Below are 24,499 nucleotides of genomic sequence, written 5' to 3'. Positions count from 1 at the left end.
TACAAGCAGAAACCCGATTTTAAATATTTAATGCGGTCTGCTTCACAAGATCCCCTTACCATATAGCCCCAGGGGTAATGATCTAGCTTACCGGAAAATTAAAAACATTTTAAAAGTGGTATCCTGTTAAAACTAAAGAGAGCATCACGGGATCTGCCTTAAGTTATTTTCTTTGGAGGAGCTAGGTTGAAATTTAACCTTTACAAGTCTCTGAAAAATATTTTTAAAAAATTATATTCATTTTAAATAATGAGCATATTCTGTAAAAATATCTTAATCCTAAAATTATTTTGCCAGATATGATTATAACCTAATAATAATATAATATTATTTATCTATTATCTATTTTCAAATTTATAATTTTTTATCTTAGATAACACAATTAGAGATGTGAAGCCGGAAATTTACGAATATTTTAATTTTTTTAAACAAAAACAGAGTTTATATATTTTTTTAGAGATTAAAATGATTGATAAAAGGAGATATTTTTAAACCCCGAATCCTCGCAAAAATTAAGGCGAAAGAGCGCCCGATAATAAAAGTTATTCGGCGAATATTTTGCTCTTAAGCGATTATCATTGGACTGCCTAATTATTGGACTAAAATATGAATATAACAAACTTCCCACCTTTTATATGTGGGCGCTATTTAAGATTTAATAAAAATAGCCAATGTCAAATTTAAGCATCAAAATACAACGTATATATTGTATATTTATTGTCGAAATTAACAAATGAAATTTTTAATATTAAAATTAAAATAAATTATGTCTTCGCAAAAGGGGCATATATAATATTCAATCTTGGCACTTAATACCCGATTCAGTGCCATGTGAACCATAGCTCTACGTGGGTCTGCCCAGTCCAAGTCGGTCTACCCAAAGTAGGGCTTGATGGGCTGTACATTTTTCAAAATTTTTAATCTATTTGACATATATGCAATATTTGTAAATTTTTTGAATATTGCATATATACTATTTTTTATCTTTCGTGCTTTCAAATTAGTAATTTAAATTTTCTTTATATTTGCTATCATTCTCTCAAATACTTTTAGAAATATTTTCCATTGTGCAAAATCACACTGATTTCAGTAAGAGCTTTTTTTAGGTTAATTATGCTTACTACCTTAAGTTACTACATATCAAATTTGAATTTTGTTTATTTTTCATTTGGATAAACACTACCAAATATATTTATAATATATATTTGAAAAATCGTGATTTTTGAAAAGCCTCTGGTCTAGTCGGCAAGAGCTTCGCTTACTTATCCCATAGTCGTGGGTTCGAATCCCGGGAATGGTCATGTTTTATTTCTAAATCTAACTTGGTGGTTCCATCCTTGAGGGGGGGTGGGTATATAGGAGGCCGGACTCGACCACGTGATTCCGTTAAAGGATCTTATTACATTTTAATAAATTTTGGTAGGTATTTAGCAAATTAGGTTGGTATTTAGAATATTTCCGTACATTCGCTTGGTAGTAAGCATCATTAACCCTTTTTTTACAATTAAATATAGTTATATACATCGATATAATTTTTTTTTTACATTTTACAAACAATTTTTTAAATTTTCAAAATTTATATAAGTTTTCTTATGAAGTTAACTCATCTTTTCATATAATATATAGTACCTGGGTGGACCGGACCGTAATTAAAAAATCTGAAAATCTTTGCTAGACTGACTTGGTTCGAAAAAATTCGGATGGGCTCATTAAACTCTGACCTTAAAAAAGAAAATGTTCAGATAAAGCCTGATATGCGAAAATATGTCCGATGAAGGGCTCCATTTTTTATTTCTACTACTATCAAACTTTTAGCAGTACACAAAACATCGTCAATTCTTTTATTTATGTTTTTTTAATACATTCAATAATGTATTATTATAAGGCGACGTTGTTAAAATTTTAGAAAAATTGGAATTTAATTAACCGGTTAGCTTTTTGTAATATACATGGATATTTGATCTGCAGTAGGGAACAACTTATAAAGAAATTCGTTCAGTCGCAAAGAATTTGTCAACTTTCTATAGAGGGGAGATTGGGGACCAATAGCAGGTGGGGTAAAAAGGGAAACATCTATAATTTTTTCAACCTTAGAGCTCATTGTTTCAAATTTGGTCAAAATATGTATTGCTATATAGTATCTGCCATATTTTTATTTAGTAGTGGGGGCTCAGCTTTTAAGGATATTAATTTAGATTAAATTTGACTTGACATCGTTAGCTTTTAAAGAAAAATCATATAGGTATTTATCCTTCTTACCCCACATTCCGTATAGCCTCAGTTTCCTATTCAATACTATATTTTGTTTAAAAAAAATAGATTAGATTTTGTAACCTAAAATGTTGGCTTTCAAAACATAAAAATATAATAAATTTAATTTCTATATTTTCCTATTTACAATATTAATATCTTATAATCGTGGCTGCCACGAAAAATGTTTTTTTCTTAATGTAACACCAGCAGCCCTTATTATAGAAAAGAGAATAAAATTAAAAACCAGAAAAAAAATGGTGCTCGAAATTAAATTAACGAAATTATTTATTTTATATCAAAGGCTCAATTCATTATTCCTCTTTTTTTTCTCCCACTTAACACATTCGATTGAGTGTTGTTTAACTTTCTTCTTCTTTTTTTAAAATTGCATTATTATACAATATAATAATTTACAAAGACGCCAAGAAAATTTTTTTAAAATGTAATTTTATATTAATGATAATGAATATTTACACCATCCCTTTAGAATATTCTTGGCTCTTCGCAACTCGTTCCTCATCATCATAAAAAAATATATTTATTTTTAAATGATTATATGATATTCTTATGTTATAACATGCATTATACCTATCTATTATTATGATTATAGTTAACAAAGAATTATACTGCAAAATAAAAATGTCTCTATACATTAAGAAGAAAAACAATTTTAATCTCTTTTATTTTGCCGGGAAGCAGACTAACTTCTTTTCTTATAAAGTATATAATGTATTGATTGTTTTATTAAAAAATTTGTGCAATATTTCCATTTCTGTATATAAATCAATCTTTTTTTTATGAAATGTTATATTTTAATTAAAAAAAATTAAAGGGTAATAAAAATTTGGTGGCTGCTTGTATGTTAATTAAATTAACCTTATTTTTAAAAAAAAGAAGAAGAGAATCTTTTTTAAGCATCACAGTAAGAATCTAAAAAGAAGGAAATTTATTGAAAATAATGCCCTCAGGAATAGGTCAAATTATATGATTTATATATAAAGATAAAAGTTTGAAATCCAATCTTGAAAAAATCTCCTTTAGAGTTTAACAAAAACGAAATTAGACATTCTGCCCTAAAACAAACATTTAACGGAAAGTATTCCTCTTTCTCACGTCATCATTCGTCGTATTCAGATTCGGCGTTATACCTAAAATGAAAGCTTCCTAAAATGACCTCTAAAGGGCAAGTAAGGGAGACAGGAAGTTAGATGAGAGGAGGGTGTTGATCGGCCCCCTGTGCCTTATTCATAAATTAATTATAGTGATTGTAATTTTTAAATTTTAGTTTTGATATTTAAATATATATAGCTACCGTTTAAGGTCTCTTACATCTTATTTGAATCTAAATTTGTATTTATAAAAAGTTTTAGTAAAAAAAATAAAAAAGTATAATAATATAAATTATTACATATTTTATCATATATCAAATTTCCTCATTCAGAGACCTCTAAATTATACGTTAAATGGAGTATGTTTAGAGAATTCTAACTTCCCTATGGCAACGACGATATTATACTTCCATTTAAAATTTTATCCCCTATTCCCTAATTTACCCCTCCCCCCTCCTACGCAATAAAATAAAATTCAAATTAACAAAAAAAGAATCCAAAGCAAAAGTACTCCTGATAGCCTTTTCATTACTACCTATCTCCTCCAATTTCAATACCCCCCCCTCCGTATTTAACACAGTCTAGCCTTATTCAACCCGGGATATGGCTAAAATTACGTAAGGTGCCTACTGTTATAAAGCTGTATCTAATATATAAAATATATTTTCACTATTGAAGAGTGACCTGATGGTTATAAGTTAAACGAATAAAATTAGTAGATATGATTTAAATTTAATAAAAAATTTTTTATAAAGTTAAGTAGCTCACTATAACTTTTACCACCGAAGGGCAAAATCATTATTAAATTTAAAGGAAGTTGTAGTACAGATTTGGATTTCCCTCCTTCTTTTCTTGCTGGATTTCCTCTTTCTTTTTGCTAATTTTGATTTTAATATCCTTTTTTGTCCCATTTTGTTTTGTTAGGAGGTAGAGAGTAAGAATGGGGGGTATGATGGAATTGGGAATAAATCGTCATTGGCTTAAGCGGGGGGGGGGCGGAAATCCCTGGTTCACCACCCCGATCCTCCTCATGTTTTGACCATATTACAAAGAAATTAGGATAAGATCATATTTCATTAAAATTATGGGCAAGGTAAGGGAGGGGATCCCTGTGAAGACATTTGTTCCTTTTTTGAAAATTTAATGTATTACAATAGCGTCAATTATTTTAATTAACTAATTTGAATGATTTTAGCAGGTATTCAAAATTATCAATTATAAATCCTCTAAATACTATATGTATATTCTAGTCAAAATAGTTATTAATTATCGTCATAACTTTTAAATGAAAATGATATAATCCTTAAAAGAGTTTGCAAGTCATATCAATTGGCCTAGTAATTAAGATATATATTACTGTTTGAAATAAATGTAACATATTAGTGCTATGGTTAGGTATGCGACACTGCATGCGGTTTCACTCAGAACCTCTGAATTTAATCTAGGCATATTAGCTTCTCTAAATATAAAAAAAATCGACTCTATTCACATCCCCCCCCTCACCATGATAAGAGAAGCCATCACGTTATATCCATATCATTACTTAGCTGTGTTTCTTTTTACCATATTGGAATGATTATTCCATTTAAGAAAAGAAATATATATATATAATTCGCATTATCGCTCACAGATATCATCCGAAACTAGAGATATCGACCTTGATTGCTTTGTGTAATTGACAAAAAAGGAATTAAGTATTTATAGACACTCCAAACTTTATTGCATATTTTGGATAGTCTTCCCCCCTCCTTCCTTCTCACCAAAATATTCCCTCGACCCCTCTCCTATTTCTATAAAATTTAGCTGGGCTCTCCCGCACGGGTTGTGGTCGTGTCTATTATGCCTCTGATTGCTAAGGACAGTCTAACACTTGCTTAGCACGCGTAGAATTTGTTTTAGAACGCATAAAATATTTTATTTATATTATAAGCATAATATTTATTAAGCATGGCCAAATCAATTTTGTTTTCCTTAGCACAGTTATGCCTAAATAATAAAGGCTATCGATGTTATTGTATAATAAAAATAATGTAGGATTTTTTTTTATTACTAAATAAGATCTATTTATTTTATTTCTATTTGATTCTAATATAATCCAAACTAAATTTCTTTGCTGTACTTTTACGGAGTTTTGTTCCATCGCAAATTCGCGCTCACAGTATATGAGGGGTAAGACGTATTTATCTCGTTATTTTGTGACACGTATCAGCACTATTTAACAGCTACTTATTAACCATTATTATGCACTTGATAAATATTCGTATAAATTTTTTTTAAATAAAATTTAAAAAAATTTTTTTTTTCTTTATGAAATTATGTATTATCTAAAATAAAATTTCTGCACATTTGTTAATCAATCATCATTTTAAAAATTGTATAATAAAAATTTTACCGAGAACAAAATATTATAAAAATAATATAAATAAAATGTTTCATCTTATAAAATCTTCTACCCACTCCACTTATTGAATATATGGCTTATAGGAATTTATTTTTTAAAGTGAGATGTTTTGAATTTAAAAAAAAATATCTTTCACTAATAAGCTATATTATTATAATGGATATACACAAGTTCATATATTCTCGTATAAATTTATTGTGTACTCCTTATCTTAAAAAAAATATGATTCTAAAAAAAAATTGAGAATTGAGCTATGTATAGTGAATATATAGTTTTTACTTATATTAGTATAATTAGGGAATTACTATATTATACATATAATACTACCATATTTTTTTAGATTTAAATATAAGCATAATATACCACTACTACAATACATAATGTGAGTGGATATAGAATATTTTTTTTAGATAACAAAAGAGGAATGGTTTGTTATGAAAATTAGTATTATAGGAATAGATAGAAAGAAATAAGGATGCAAAATTTATTACCTCATTTGTTAAAGTGTATAATAAACTCTTGTCTTAACTTAAAAAGATAGTTATAGTAATAAGATGGATTACTTATTTTTTATATATCTTTTATATTTCATTTCTTATACATATAAATCATCATGCTAATAAATTTATATAATATTTTTTTTCCATTCCATCCATCTACCATAATCTTTTATACTTTATATTTATTTTTATATTATACATTATTTACATTTATGTTTTTTTTTAAATATATACTTTTTATAAAATTAGGCATCTGTAAATGTTATTATTGCAACAAATTTATATTTTTTAACAAATCGAATCGGATGAAAAGAGAGAAGAGTGATGGAGAGACTGGAGCAAAAAGAGTGGATTATAAAAATTATGATTCAAGTGCATATTATAATAAATCACCTAATTTACAAATTATATATTAACAAAAAAAATATAGATGAATGGGTTAGGGATGGTATGTAATAAAATTTTAAGAAAAGTAAGGTTTTATTAATATATTTACTTTCAAACATAAAATATTTACACATAAAAATTAATTTGTCAAAAGGGAAAAAAATGTGTTATTTCTTAATAAGTTTAATTAATAAAGATTAATTATGCAAGTGGATGATATATTGTAGTGTGTAAATTTTTTTTACAGATAAATCATTAAATTGTAACAACTTTATATATTTGTATCAATTATAAAGTACTAGCTTTAGGTGAAACGAATTAACACATCCCTGTATCCAATGTGCACCGGTCCCTCTAGTGTTGTTAAACGGCTCGTTTAGAGCCGATTTTTAAAAACGGCTAATTCAATATTTCATCCAGAATAATACTACGAAAGACCTGAAGATTTTGTTTGTGTAGGAACAAAGGTTTGGGCATCTATTAAAAAAATCTCAAGACTTAGGCAATATTTTCCTGGCTAAAATATTGAGTTAGCCGTTTTTAAAAATCGGCTCAAAACGAACCGTTTAACAACACTAGGTCCCTCTATTTATTAAAAAATATGATTTTAAATTCACAGCGAACTGCATCGACTTTATTTCAAGATATATAAATGATCAAACATCAGTCCGGGACAGGGCGTAGTCTCGTTCAAAATTAGCATCCTTTCTTACAGGTCCAATTTAAGGTTATAGATAGAATATTCAGAAGAGGAAGAAAATAAGCAGAATGATTATAACTTCAATATTTTTTTAGGTTGAATCTTTTACAAAGTTCGAATTGATTTGGGGATAATTTATTTTTAAATCTCTCTTTAAATTAATCTATTCGATTTGATTGTCTCCTAATCTGCTTTGTATCTTAATTTGCTATTTTATTATTGAACGGTATTTTATCAATTTTTAACTAGCGTAACCATAACGTCTAATTTAATATTCGTATCTCCTATTTATATACGTAAATCTTAGATGTGAAAATTTGAGATAGTGTTTATTACAATTTGAACATAGAATATAGCGTAATAAGGAGAGAAAGATTGTTATCATCTATTGCAAGAAGTGACTACTCGTTTGCTCTGAACGGGACTTTGATCCTAAAGATATTGGTCCATTATGGGTTAGTATAAAGAAATAATTTATCAAAATTTTAAATTCCCTAATTGATCCGATTTAATTTGTATCATTAACCCTAATTCAATAACATAAGTTGCTAGGACAAAATTTTGATTTTAACATTTCATCACTCATATAGTGCAATTTTTAAAATATACGTTCCTTTTATTGTTATTAAAAAATGAGCAAGAAACTTTTGATTAAATTTCATTCATAGTTTAAAAAATGAAAATAATTTCCAGGTCTATTAGACCCATGTTTGACATCAAAGTTATTTTCATGATTTTTGAGAGAAATTGTAGATTTGTAACGAAATTCTATTGAGAAAAAAAAATAGAGATGATGCTTATAAATCTTTTTTTGCACTAATAAATACAACTCTTGAAAATTCTTGTAATGTATAAAACAAATCCCGGAAAATAAACCCCAGGAAAAAAAACCCCGGAAAAAAACCCCCAAGAAAAAAAACTTCCAGGAAAAAAACCCCCGGAAAAACCCCTGGAAAAAAAACCTCCGGAAAAACCCCTGGAAAAAAACCCCCGGAAAAAAACCCCGAAATTTCTTTTCGAATTTACTTAAGATCTAATAATATCTTATTTGGATTTAATAAGGTATACACAAATTAGTATTTTAGAAAAAAATATTATTATACATAATAATGATTTATCAATAAAATAAACAGATCTTATTGCAAATTTTGTCAAATTTAGTCTACTTAACATAGTAATTAAGGATGGATATTGTATTTATTACTATAGCAAAAATTTTTACGAAAATAAGTAATACATGGGTTATTTTACTGGGATATTTCCCCAGTACCAATTTGAACATCAGCATTTTTTCTTGTTTAAGCACTGCGATTTTGTTTTCGGTGTCCAACTACCTACACGCCACCGTTCAAGTTTGGTTTCATCGACAGCCACCTCGCATTTCATTTTTTTAATCAATACTCAGATTGATGGGTGTTTATTCCTAACCAGATTAGAAAAACAATGATTCGAACCTTCGCATTGATTATTTATGAGTTATTCGTTAGATAGAGTGCTCTGATTCAAGTTTCTGGAGAAAATCAAGGCCCAATTTGACCTGTCTGGGATTGAGAATTGCTTCTTTTAACCTCCCTTGATACTCCATTGATGTAATTTTTATCGAAATATTCAAGAATATCCTTATCATTGCTCGGAGTAACCGATTTAAGGAATGCCATTGCATTGCCCATATCACATAAAGGAACAAATGCTAAACCGTCCATTATGCCACAAAAGAAGCTTAGGGCTTCATCGATTCTGTATTGGCTTTCCAGACCTAGCTTTTGAATTTTTCTATGGGTACTTTGACACAAATGGTAAAAGCATCTTCTGATTATGATGTGATCCCCTAATTGAAAAAATAAATATAAATAATTTAACATATTAATAATCATACAATGACAGTTTTAACCGCGCTCATAGCAGACTTTTTTAAATCCATGTATATATATAATGGATCAGGAAATAAATCCCGTTCTTGACATTTAAACATTATTACTTCGAATATTTTTTCGTAAGTATTTTGTGTTTTTTTTTGGAGTTTAATAGCTGTTAATGATTGTGGCATTAGCTTATAAAATTATTCATCAATATTAATTACTGTTAGGTTATACTAAAAAAATTAAGTGAAAATTGAGAAGAAAAAAATTGAGAAAAGGTCAGAAAAATTAAGATTAACAATGACTTAAAGCAAAAATGGGAAGAAAATAATAATTTGAGAAAAAAAATTAAGAAAAATTGACAAAAAAATTTTTTTAAAAATAACTATTTTCTTTTTTTTAAATTTTTTTCCATGAGGTTTTTTTTCCTTGGGGTTTTTTCCGGGGTTTTTTTTTCCTATTACCGTATAAAACAATAGCTATGAAAACGGTCAATATCCAATTTCATGACATAATTTTGGCTTAATTCCATCTGAAAAATTGCATAACTTAGAAGCGAAGTATTCTTTTTATAATCGAAAATAACCAATGCATGAAAACGGATTATAATAAAAGAACACTTGAAAAATCAGTTCCCCACAATTTTTAAGTTGCCACTTTAAGACAAGATGTATGTCAATTTTTCGTCACCCATAGGCGTAGCCAGGGAGAGTCAAAGGAAAATTTCTTCACCCTTTGGAAATTTGCTTGTTCTCGTAAATATCATTTTATGATAATATAAATTTTCTACTTACACACACCTCACCCCTTATCCCCCCACCTCAAAAAAATGTATACAATGTATCATTATAAAGAAGAATTTGAAAGAAAAATTGCTAAAAGTTAAAAACTTTATCAAATAACGACGATAATTTATAATTTTTAGGAAAAAACATTTTTATGAAAAAAAGTGAAAACCCAAAATTATTTTTATAAAAATCTAAAATAGCCAAAGGCCTACAATAAGTGGACTTAAAGACCTCCAATAAAATTTATGGGGAAAACCCCACCTAATAGCCCCTCTCCCTGGCAACACCTACCCCTGCATAATGAACAGCAATTCATTTAGCCAATTATAATATTATGAATAGATTTTAATAATTTTTTTAATATTTTGTTATTTTATATAATTATCTTTCATAGATTATCAAATAAAATTTTAAAATTCTCTTGAAAATTAATAAATTAAACATCTTTATTAACACAGAATAGTTAATTAGGGCTAATTTTCTATATTATGACCCCTATTGCCTTTTGAATCATTTAATAGACTCCTCAAATTTGATCATGAAAGTCTTTTAGGAACTTCTACTAAGACGGAGGTATGCAGAATCGTCATTGAAATTATATTGTGGTAGATAGTTATGAAGATTCTATCATCATTTGAATAAAATTGGAGAAGGTTAGGGGGGAGGGGTATTTGATTTCTATTTTTTTGCTTGCTAATTTAAAATTGGTGGGAGGAGGTATGTGGTAAAATATAGAAAAGATATAATTTTAGAGCGAGAAAAACTTTAGAGAGAGGGGAGTTGGGTAGAGGGTAAATTTGATGGGTGGTAATGGGTAAAACTTAAGTGGGGTGTTGTCATTTATATAAGCCAATGATATTTATATATGCACTATATAAAAAGAAAATACTCTCGATAAAATAGAACAGATATAATTAACTAATAAATCCATTTTATCATTACCGGTAACTAAACTTAACTTTAAATAAAAAATAATAATTTTTCTCTAAATTAATTATATGTATAATAATTATAGATGAAACGAACTATGCTTTATATTCATTTTAAATATAAGGATTTAATAAAACAAAATAATATTTATAATCAATTACAAACTTTTGATTTTATATTTTCGATTTCGCCTTTTCCACATCAAAAGAAACGAAAGTCATAAAGCCGCAAAAAAAACTTTTTTTCCCCCATTTCGTTGAAAAAAAAAACAATTACATAAACATTATTTAAGAATAATATATATTAATAAAACTTTTTTTAAATCTTGTAATTTTATATAATATATAAAAATATACATAACGTTTTTAGTAACATCAAAAAGTTTAATTATATGATAGATAAAAAAAATGAAATGTTGGAAGAGAAGATAATAATAAAAAAATGATCACATACATATTATTCATTTTGTTTAAAAATATCTGAAATAACTTTTTATATTTTAAAATATTTTCTCATAGATTTTTTTAAAAATCTGTGTAAAAAACATATATTATTTAATTTAAAATAAAATAACCTTACATATAATCCTCCTCACATTTAAATTTAGAGTATTTATTATATTATGATGTTGAGGGATAAATATACTCATTTATGTGTACAAGCTATAAATGTTGAACCTAATTCTCTCAGTGTTATTATTAAACAATAATTTTTTAAAATCTGAAAATTTAATATTTAAATTTTTTTAAAATAATTCCTTCCCTTTTAACTTAGGATTTATCAAGATGAAATTTTACTAACAAAAATGTTTTTATTTTGTATCATCAAAAGAATTTATTTAAAAAAAATTATATTATATTCTATTATTATTACAATTAAAATTAAAATTGTTTTTTAAAGTATCATTTTAATTATAAAAATACAATAAATATTACATAACAATATTAAAGGTTTTTTAATAACATTCGTTTAAATCAATCAAAAATAAATTTCCAAATTATACTTAAAATTATTTATTATATATGGTTTTCTTTCCTGCATAAAAACATCTTGTTAATTTTTAAATTATTATTTTTTTAAATTTATTTAAAAAAACTGAATGATAAATTTAACAAAATAAAAATATATTATATTATTTAATACCAATATAATTAAATGAGTGGTCTAGACTAGAGTCGACTGTCTAATATTTTTAAGATTCTTGCATGTTAGAAAAATAAATCATGGATCTAGACCATTCAGCATTAAAAAGATCTCCAGGCCTATGACAAAATATTGCTATTAGCAGCATATGTTGAAATCAGAAAACATGATAGACTCTTTTTGGTTTCCATATTGTACTTTTGGGGTATGAGAGATTTTTAAAAAAGCCTAGCATATTTCTAACTTTTAAATTTGAATCATGGATAGGTGAAAGATTAAAAAAGGTTATGTCTCGGGTTCGGTTTAGAGGCTTACATTTAAAAAGATACAAGTTTGGTTATGGTTTTAGAAAAATAAAATTTTGAGAGGTTTTGAACACTATAACGAAGTCGGGGACGGGGCTATGCGGCAGGTATTATGCTCTTTTACACTAAAATTTTATTTTAGTTTAGAGGATAAAACTAATTGTATCATTGAGCGACCATTATTCAACTAGATGAATATAAAACCAAAGCTTTCTACCTATTATACTGTGTGTGATATTTATGGTTAAGTAAAAGTAGGTCTTTTTACTAATTACCGACGATCCTAGGTAAAATGGCAAGACAAGACCCTTGGGGGTAGGATGGCAAATATAAAATTCAAAACATAAAACACAAAATTTTTATTATTATAATGAACACCAACTGAGAAATATATATTTTTTAAATTAATCTTCACAATAGGGGCACACATAAAATGGATTCTTCCTATCACAACTTGAATGTGCCCATTCGGGAAATTTAGTGCGTTTTATTTAGTCTTCGCGTTTTTTCTGACGTTTAGTCACGGAGGTAGTAAGATTTAAATGCTTATAGAAACCTTTCTAAGCAAATTAAATTATTCGGACTTAATCTATCGTCTATACATTGGAAAATATTATGTCATATAAAAATTTCATAAATAAAATACTTATAAGAAAAGTTAATAAAAAGGGCTAAAAAATCGTTTTTATTCAATATATTTTGAATAATGAGCTCCCGTTATTAAATGAAGAAATACTTTTGACAAAATTTGAAATTATAAGGTCTATAATGATGAGAAAATTATAGCCGTTTGCATTTTTACCCCATCTGCCGGATAGCCCCGGTTTCCTTATATTATAAATATTTAAAATTTATTAGTAAAAAATAGAATGCATAGGTAATATTGTGTCATCAAAATACACAATATAGATATGTAAATTGTAACATATATTTGAGTCAACCACTGTAAATAAATAAGACTATATATACGAGACTTACAGGCCCGGTCCTAAGCCCAGGCATAGGGCTGGGGCATATTTTTATTTTTTAAATATATCCGGGCCTAGGGTAAAAAAAATTTTAGAAAAAAATAACCGGGCTGCTCTTTTCAAGGATTAAGGTTTTCCTAATTGTTTCATTTTTAAAAACATGCGATATTTGATAATCATATTTCCTATAAAATTAAACGCTTACAAGATTTAGAAGTGTCCTATTGTTTCTTTCCGTCCGATTGCATAATTTTACCCATAGGGGTATCCAGGAATTTCCTATAGGGGGATTATTAGGCGGTGTTTTCCGCCATAAATTTTATTGGAGGTTTTTTGGTCTATATTTTAGGCCTTTAGCTATATTCTATTTGTATAAAAATAATTTTTGGTTTTCACTTTTTTTAAAAATAAAAATGCCTTTTTCTAAAAATTTTGAATTATAGTTCGTTATTTTAAAAGGTTATTAAGTTTTACTAATTTCTTTCAAATTCTTTATAGTGATATATTTTATATATTTTTGGGATTTTTGGGGAAGGGGTGGGGAGGGGGGTTATAGGGAATATGTTTTATTAGAGTAAAATGCCGCTTGGTTACGATCCTGATCTTATCATTTATAAATTATTTATTTTCATTTTTTTTAGGAAATTATTTTAACCAAGAAATCACTAACATAATTTTAAAAAAATCAATACTGCAAGTGTCAGAATAAAAAATAATACTTGATTGACATGCCTTAATTTAAAAATCCTTCATATAATAATATAGGCAAATATTTCAAAAATTAACAATTAGAGGTAATTGAGTAGAGATCGCGCCATTATTAATAAAAAATGGCCCAAGTCTCTACTTACTTATCTAATTTTAATATTTTTGAATATTTCGTAATTTCGAAAATTTTAGAATAGTGCAAATCATTTAAATTTATTTTTCGTCAAAAAAAAAATTATTGTTAGCATTTGGATTTGTTATTCGTAGATAAATTTTGAAACGAATAAAATAAATCAATTATAGAATTATTTTCGATCTGCCTTTTCCCCTTCATATATGGGGTTTACATTTATTATAAATACAAAATATATTTAGTTTTATAAGTATATACATTTTTGTATATTTATTTATAATTTATTTTAAAATATTACTAAATCTTATTTAAAAGCCAAAATATTTGGTTTAATAGCTGAAAGATCGCAAAACAGAAAGGATTATAACCTTTCAGATTTTATTTCATCCCCATAGTCATTTCTACCAATAGGTTCTTACATTTGGGGTACAAAGGGGGGGGGGTGCAGATGCCGGCTAAAATATTTTTCAAAGATATTAAACTGATTCCTATACCTTTTATCGCATATATATTCCAATTTGCATTTATTTATGACATTCACAGCAAAAATAAATACGCTACCAATTTATTTTATAAATTAATATTGATTTCAATTCTCCTTGGCGTTACATTTCTCTACCATTTTAAATTTCCCACAAATTATATGAAACTTTTTCACTGCAAGGTAAATATTTTAAAAAAAAACATAGACTTGATTTAGATTATGAGAATAGTTGATATATAATGTTGTAAAATGCTCGATTTGAGCCTAGCCAGAAAAATATTGCCTATACCTCGAAATATCCTTAATCCAGACCTTGTACCATCTATGGGAAGAATTTTACTGGTTACAGTGTAGGATTATTTATATAAAATAATAAAGTAGTTTTCCTTTAAAAATTTTAATATATTTATAAAAAAATAACATAAATATTAGTTGGAGTAAATAAGTGAGCTAGATAAAAATAGAGTCATTTCAAAGCTTTTCTTCAATATTCACAGATTTAATGGGGATTTTTATACAAAATCCTCTCTGATGTGCTCAGGCATCTCTTAAAATCATTATTTTTTAAAATTTTCGAATGGAATACGAATATATTTCTTCTCATTAATGCATAAATTGTAAAGTAGTTTATAGGGCTATTTAAAACCTTGTTTGACTAAAAAAAATATAATTACAAATTTTTGCGCTATATTTTGATGATTGTGGTATATTATTTAAAAAAATTGATAAAGTTTTATATATTTTAAAAAACTGAACTTTATATTATAGTAAAAATTTTTTTTTTAATTGGCCAAAAAAAATAAGCATCACTTGTTTTATTTTTAAACCGTAAAAATTTCGGTGAATATAAAACAAATTCTAACAAAAGAAAAAGAAATCAAGGGGTTTCCCCATTGATGATTCTAAAAATGTTATAAACTTGAGACATCAAAAGAATTGTATCTTGGTTACTTTTTATTTATTGTCATATTAAAAAAAAAAAAGGGGATTCGAAAATATTTGATATTTATTATGGTTATAATTTGCGATATTTATTTTATTATTCATATTTTTATTTTATTGAGACATCCATATTATATATAAATATTTTGATATGTATAATTAACTAAATAACTTTTTAAGTTAGGTTTATTTAAATTACACCCATTTGTATTTTATATATATTTTTTTTATTATACACAATTCAAGAGATCGTTAAATGTAAATTCATAATTTTTATGGTTAGGAAATGATAACTCTATTACTATCTGCCACTGCAAGAAATTCATCGTTTATAGATAAAAGTTAAGCATGTGATTTAGAGAGAAATAGTTTTAACTAGTAGTGTTCAATGACATAATAATACTTGTCTATAATTATTTCTTCATAAAACAGCTGGCGTTATGCCATGTTGGTATCCCGATCAAAAGAATCTTTTTACTGAATTCCTGTAACATTTATACAGGAAATACAAAAACTTATTATATAAGTGATATTTTATCGTGCATTTTTTCCGAGTGACTAGAGTTGTTAAACGCTTTGATTTGAGTGAATTTTTAAAAGGGCTAACTCAATATTTTAGCCAGAAAAATATTTCCTAAGCCTCAAGATTTCGCTAATAGATGTCCAAACATTTGTGCCAACTATGAGCAAAATCTTCAAGCTTGCGAAATATTTTAGCTTGCGAAATATTTTTGTAGTTAAAATATTGAGTCGTCGTTTTTAAAATTCGTCTCAGATTGAGCCGCTTAGAAATATTAAGAGTAGCCAATAATCTTTTTTTTAAAATTTGTATATAATCAGATTTTATTCAACTGTTGTCTTCATTTGCATAGGTGCAGCAGGAATACAATATAATGCTTTAATCAAAGTCGGATATGAATGTATTTGTGCTTTTAATTTTATCGAATCTGATAATTCCTTGATGGAAGCTGCTGAATCAAACAAAATATCTGATGTGATTTTTTGAAATAAAAAAAGTCATTTTTCGAAAAAAAAATTGTTCAATATTTTTAAATGTCATTTTTTTTTAAATATTCATAGCAACACTCGTTTTGGCTACAATAGCGCTTTTTGATACTCGATACATTTATTAAATAATTTTAAAGGCAGTGAACTTTTGTATACCGATATAATTATTTAATTCTAGCGTTATTTAACCTGGCGAGTTGCTTAACCATAATTTATTTTTAAATTATATTTATTTATTTTAAAATTCTATTATTTGAATCATTCATTGAGAAGCTAGTCCATCCCAATCAGGCCACTCATATTTTAGGGTTATTTTGCAAATTTTTATTTTTTTTTGCTATTTAGTCGATAATTCAGAACTACATATATATTGTTAAATCTGAATTTTAAATTAATATAAATTTAAATGTAAACTGTAATTTAGATATTATATTTTCTCTTAGTTGGTGCTATTGCAGTTAGCCAACTAAATAATTTGGTTTAATTTTTTTTTAAGTATAGATGTTATGTAATATGTAACAAACACATTTACATATTAATGAATATTATGAATTAGAAAATAAGGCTCCTACAAAACCATAAAATTCTGAGAGATTAACTTTTTCTCCACCAATAGAAAACACATGTTTAATCATCCATTATTAATTGTCTAATAAGTTAATAAATAAATATATAAAATTACTTTAGATTTGAATAAATTTAACTTTCCAATTATTATTTTTGTATAATTTTTATATTAGCTATAAAGAGAAAATAAATTGAGTTATTTAAACATCCCAATTTTTACATTAAATTCTAAGTTTCTAGGATTTTAAAACCCCTTTTTTGAATCTGTCTCCAAAAACTAAAACAATTATACACCTAACATAAGAATTAGTTGGAATCTTTATTTAACATAATATTTTTAAATAGTGTATATAATATGGCTATAAACGGCGTTAAGGGGCATTATTCAACCCTAAGATTTACGAGGGCTCAAGAATCCTCAAATTATAGGAGGAGTTTTTAGAATTCTCATTTTTCTTAAGGGAGGGTGAGATTTTTGAGATATGCACCTCTAATAATTAAAAATAAATCTAGAAATGAATACGAATAATAAATTATTTTTTTGTTCGAATACTAAACAACTATTTGATTCGAATAATTCAATTATTAGTTATTTTCAAATATTGGAGACCGGGGTTATATAATCCATTTATAATTTAAACGATTATTGAATAAGAATGGAAATTTAAACTTAATATAGATAATTATTTCATACATCATTAGATAAAAAAATATTCAACATTTAATTTTTAAAGAGAAAATATGTTTAGGACACCAAAGATAGCAAAATATTGCATACTTTATCATTTCGAAATATAAATAAAGCTTTAAAGATCCCAATAAATAGATTTTAAGAAAGTATGTATATACCATATTTTACATTCTGACAATTTTTCCGATTTATAAAACATGAATTAATTTGATTTTACATAGCATTTATGAAATTATAATGTGTTGGTTGGTCAATTAACATTGGCCCAATTAATTATTGCATATTTGATTTTGAGGATATCTATGAATTTTACCATTTAAATTCAAGTCAAGTCTTTGAAAAAATGTCTATGTTTTGAAATATTTATATTATGGCTAAAACGAGGGATGTAATTATTATACAAGACCTGGAGGTTAAAGAATCTTTTGTCAGATTCTGAGATTTGCAAATTTATTTCATAAAATATTTATTTTATTACATTATTTAGCTTCTTCAGATGATGATGAGGATTCTGAGACTTATGATTCAGACTGAAAAAATTATTCTTTTATTTTACCTTATCGGTTACTTTAAAAATCTTCTGCTTTTCCTAATTTATCAATTTTATATAAACATTTATTAACCACTCCTACTACCTCATGTATTGCCAAAAGGGTGTTAAAAATTAATTAATAATTTTTTCGGGGGGGGGGGGGGGGTATTCTGCTTCAATCGCTCAGAAAGTGTAGGGCCCCACTGTAGATAGGGAATAGAACCCAATAAAAATGATAACAATGTAGAATAGGAATAAGCAGAAAAAGAAATACCATCCATGAGTCTAAGTGTAACACTTATAGAATTACAGCCAACTTTCTCTATGATATTTTACTATATCTGATAATTTTAAATATTATAAATCAACTATGGATAAAATATATATTATTTTACATCCATTTGCAACTTATCTACCATATTCTCAATTATATACTACAATATCATTAATATATAATAAAGGAGGAGTGTAAGACACGAGATCGTTATTGAAATTGAGGAGAGATAGAGAGAATAAAATGATAGGGAAGTATGGGGATTAATGAACCCAAAAATGCTAATTTAGATTTGGGTTTCCTTTCTTGCTAATTATGATTTTATAAGGGGCAGATAGGGAGGGGGGGGTATATAGCTTAATGGATCTATCAGCGCCTGGAAGTCATTGATAGCAAGAATATAATATTCTAATAAATAATTTTGTCTTAAAAAAATGGATATCAATAAATTGGGATTTTCGTAAAGATTTTCAATTTTTAGAGCCTAATAAGACAGTTCATTTATAAAAACTTTCACCTGCTCAAAAGAAATTTTTTGTTTCAAATATTATTTTAAATGTGCTTAGGTTAATTTTAGGGCATACTAAGCTCTCAACACACTCCTCTCCCACTCCCTCGCAAGACCACTGATAATTGTTTTCTATTGGATAAATAAAATGTAATATTAAATACCTTTACCTAATCTAATGTCATATATAACATATTAAGTTGCATTTTTTGCAAACAAAAATTATATATCAGAGTTTTTAAAAGTGTGAAATTATTAAATATTTTTTTGTAAATTTAATTTTATACAATAACTCAAAGGTTATACTTCTCACAAGAACAAAAAAATGTGTTTTTTATGTGTTTCATATATTTGTATTTAAACATTTAATTATCAAAATTCATAAAGTTGTGTGAAATTATTTTGTCAATATTTCAAAATTTTCTTAAAAATGAATAAAGAAGATGATCTTTTGATTTTTCATCTCCCATGACATGATAACACATATCAATATTTTAAACTTTGATAGAAAGAATTAAACTAGTTTAATAGAATTATAAACTGGTAGATTCATATTGTATTTTATCCATTCCATTGTATGGATTTTATTTTATTTAAGATTGTAATTAAGTATAATAATGTACTTAATAAATTTGTAAGGAATCGGCAAAACCACAAAAGACTATCAGTCTACTCTTAGTTTCTCCGAAGTTTTAAATGTTAAATCATTCATTCCTACAATTTTCAACATACATCTTTTTTAATAATGACATAATAAAATAAATTTTAACATCTTTCACATCATCTAATAATACTTTTTCTTTATAAATGTAGTAACGGATGATGAAAATAATAATATTTCTAACATTTTAACTTTAAAAAAAATATTTTATATTAAATTATCGATGAAATTTTCTTTCCCTTTTTTGTAGACTTCTTTCCACTCAAAGATTTCAGCATAGCTATTCAAAATAAATAATTATTTTTTGTATCTATTCCCTAGCCTGGAAAAAAAGTTATTAATGATAAATATTGTGTGTTGTGAGGGATATATCTGATTTTTCCAAATTTCGAATCTCGTTAATGTTGTTTAATATAATTTTACTCGCTCAAGCGATATTTTAAAAATAAATGCTAAAAATTTTTATTTTCTGTAGTATATGAGATAAAAGACTATATTAATAGTCTGAACTTTCTCGTGTTTAAAACCTGGGATGTACTTAATTCCTTAAGCCCATGACGAAATACCCCGTATCCCTTCTTACCCCAACCTCTTCTGACCCCACCTTATTACCTCAAATCCCTTTTTACCCCTGTTTCTTCTAACCCCCTACCTTTTCCTACCCTCTATCCCTTCTTATCCCCTACCCTATCTTACCTCCTATAAAATCAAAATTAGCAAAAAAATAAATTAAAATTATCAAAAAAAGTCAAAAATTCCTACCCCCCCCCCTCCCTCAAATTTAATTCAAATAAATATAGCATCTTTGTAAGTACTTACCCCTCCCCTATAATTTCATTTCCAATCTTGTATAATATATTAGCCCCCTTCCTTCCGAGGCAGAAGTCCCTGGCTAGTAACTACCTTTAAAAATTTGCAACTTCATTATAACTACAAAATTAAGTAACTATAACTACATTTAAAAAATTTTTAGTTATTCTATTTTAAATGTGTAACATAAATGTAAAAAGAATTATCAAGAAAACACTATATGATCTATCAAGTTACCTTTTTTTACACAAATATCAACTAATAGTACACATAAATTTATCCAGAAACTTTTATACTGCCTTAAGTCAATGAGGATTTTCCTCTCCTTAAAAAATACGTTTAATGAGGATTCATTTGTATATATTATTTTGGCATTTCCATTAGTGATCTGCATTGGGCCTATTTTTTCAAGCCCGGTCCGGCCCGAAATTTTTTTTAAAAAAGTTTGCCGGCCAGGCCTGAACCCGAAATTTTTTAAAAAGTTTTGCCGGCCCGGCCCGAATCCGAAATTTATTTTAAAAAAATTTACCGGCCCGGCCAGGCCCGTATTTATTTAAATATAGAAATTAATTTTCATAATTACTTAAATTAAAAGACATATGTTATATAGCGTTTCAATAAATTAAATCAAAATTTTTTATTTTACATAAAAAATTTAATATAAAATTGATAAATTTAGATATATTTAATAAAATTTCCAAGTTTCGACCCGACCCGGCCCGAAATTTTTTTAAAAATATTAGGCCCGGCCCGGCCCGAACCTGATTATTCTAGCCTAACTTTGCAGATCTCTAATTTCCATATCAATTTCAACCCATAAGTTGTTTTTTTTCTAATTATTGAAATAATTATTTGAAGAAATATATATTAAAAAAATTAATTAATATAAGGCTGTGATATTATTTATTTCTCCAGTATTTTATTCTGAATTATCAGCATTTTTTAAAATATTTTTACAATATAACAACAATATTTTCAGTATCATGTTAATTTTTTTTACTAGTATAATTTATAATATGTTTAGAGTTTTGCATAAAATTTTCGTAAATATATCCTTTTTTTGGCATTTTAATTCATTTACCAGTAAACATACTTTTTTGCCAGTATTTTAATTAATTCTTTCTTTCTTTCTTTCTTTCTTTCTTTCTTTCTTTCTTTCTTTCTTTCTTTCTTTCTTTCTTTCTTTCTTTCTTTCTTTCTTTCTTTCTTTCTTTCTTTCTTTCTTTCTTTCTTTCTTTCTTTCTTTCTTTCTTTCTTTCTTTCTTTCTTTCTTTCTTTCTTTCTTTCTTTCTTTCTTTCTTTCTTCTTTCTTTCTTTCTTTCTTTCTTTCTTTCTTTCTTCTTCTTTCTTTCTTTCTTTCTTTCTTTCTTTCTTTCTTTCTTTCTTTCTTTCTTTCTTTCTTTCTTTCTTTCTTTCTTTCTTTCTTTCTTTCTTTCTTTCTTTCATCTCCATTCTTTTTATTATATTACTAGTAAAATATATACGTCGTATTGGAATATGGAATCAATGGGGATTCGTAATTTATCTATTATAAATCATTTACCGATGGCATTTTTTAATTTTTAAAATCCAATCTAACCGGAAATTCATTCCATCATGTGTAGAGTAACTACTCTGTAAATTTCAGACAACTTTTGCCATAAACATTTGAGTATTATTTTAATTTACATGAAATATTCACATAAAAATCAATATAAATTAAAAGTATTTCTAAAACATTTCCGGTAAAATAAGATTTTTTTAAATATAAATCACCCTAAGTGAATAAGATCGAAAGATTCATGATCCTCAGGGATTCCTTATTCCAATACGAGATATATTTGAATTAATTATTCAACAAAATAAATTCATTTTATTATCATAATTATATATTAATTATGTGAATTTTAATATAAAAATATAAATTATAATAATTCTAAAATGTCTAATTTTTTTAAAAGTGACCCATAAATTTATTAGCTTGTAATATTATTTTATTTTATATTATAATAAATAACTATAAACACCACCTTGCGGATTTAATATTAAAATATAAATTTTTTAAAATTCTAATTACATTAAAAGATCTAAGCCAACTATTATTATATTAAATAATATATAATTACTAATATATTATCCGTAATATTTTTAACCATATATTTCTTTTTACTTATTCATAAGTGCGTTTTATATACAAATTAACAGAGTTGTTAAACCCTAGTTTTAAAAGTAGCGCGCTATTTTTCTATCTCTTTAAAACTGTTGGCATGAACATGTTTATAAATAAAAATACTAAAAAAAGACAATTTTTTTAAGGTTATATCTACTAGATTTATTTGAGGATATATTTTTTATACATTTTAAAAAAATTAATTTGTAGCCACCTTTTGTTTTTACATTAATTTGAAAATATTTTTTAAAATATTGGAAATGGAAAATTTGTATTATTGTTATCAAGAACATTTTTTTCTAGGGTACTTCCCACTTCATTAATATTATAATTGTCTGATTTACTTAAATCAATTTAGATATCCAATTGCGATGGCATTTTAAATAATTTACATCAGATGAATTAGGTTTATAATACAAATTGAAAAAATAATAAATTTAATAGTCAAAATTAAATAATAAATCATAAAAATTATAATTAATTATGATAATATATTTAAATTTTCATGCTTATAGTTACCATTCATTATATTTTTTGAAACTATTTAACTACTTTTCAAAAAAGGAGCGCTCAAATAATTGGGAAAGTAGTAGCCTGCTATTGGCCATCGTTAGCACAGTATAGCGCTACTTTATCAACTCTGCAAATTAATTATTTTATTTAATAAATTTAACTATGTCTTCACAAGCAATTGAAAAAAAAATGCAAAAATGTATTGCTTCGATCAACTCAAGTAAATAATATAGTAAACTGATTTTTAATAATTTTTTATATATATTTGTTTTAAAATTTAATTATATTTATTAATATAATAAGTCTACTTTTTCATTCTATTATATTCATTAAAATTTCACAGAATGATTATTTATTTAAAAATAGTATTAATAACTCAATTTTTGTGTCATTTCTTGTATATTTCTGTTCCACTCTCATTTCTTTTAGTAAATTAATTTATCAACTTAGGGATTGGGGAGACCAGGGTTATATAGCAGTTTTCCTCTTTTGTGGTAAAATTTAATTTTTATGAAATTAACTTATTGTATCATTGGATAGCCTCATCATTGGACTACAAAATAGGAAAAAACCAGTGCTTTCTACCTATTAGACTGTGGGCGCTATTTCGGATTAAATTAAAATCGTGTTCTTTACTATTACCAACGACCTTGGGTAAGATGGCAAGCCCTTCGGGCAAATATATCAAATTTAATCCTACAAAGCAAAAAATTTAATTTTTATTGTTATAATTGTTACAGATTAACAAATTGTGCTTACTTAATCAATTTACGTTTTATATTATTATATTACTTTGTTTTTATTATTACTTGTATTTACCTAATCAATATTACTTTTTTACAAAATGTTTTAATAGAGGCTGTAAATTAAATATAGATTTATATATAAATATCGCGTAAAGGTTACAAAAAAAAGTTCTTTTTACAACATAATAAAAGACATATTATATAATTCATTCAGAATCAATATTATTTTTAGCTATTGCATTCAAAGTCAATATTCTACACAGACTAATACCCATTCTACAGGTTATTTCCCCTCAATACCGACTAATAGAGAGACCATAGCAATTCTCAGGGCAAGATCCTCCCCTCTTATATTAATAATTAATATATATTGTTGTAATATGTAAATTACTTTGAAACAAAATAGAGGAAAAAGAAGTAATATTCAAAT

General features: G+C 26.1%; 1 long non-coding RNA gene across 1 annotated transcript; it reads left to right on the top strand.

The window, feature by feature from the left end:
* The first annotated feature begins 7,719 nt into the window (after nt 1-7,719).
* On the top strand, nt 7,720-24,168 carry LOC135925272 (uncharacterized). Its single transcript, XR_010571600.1, has 3 exons — nt 7,720-7,805; nt 23,375-23,543; nt 23,864-24,168. It is a non-coding gene; the product is annotated as an uncharacterized LOC135925272 (long non-coding RNA).
* Nucleotides 24,169-24,499: the final 331 nt, after the last annotated feature.

This window comes from Gordionus sp. m RMFG-2023, chromosome 2 (genome assembly GCF_954871325.1).
Source record: "Gordionus sp. m RMFG-2023 chromosome 2, tfGorSpeb1-WG-v2, whole genome shotgun sequence".
Lineage (NCBI taxonomy): Eukaryota > Metazoa > Nematomorpha > Gordioida > Chordodea > Parachordodidae > Gordionus > Gordionus sp. m RMFG-2023.
Note: the sequence above shows the minus strand (reverse complement) of the source record. Positions and strands in the feature narration are given on the sequence as shown.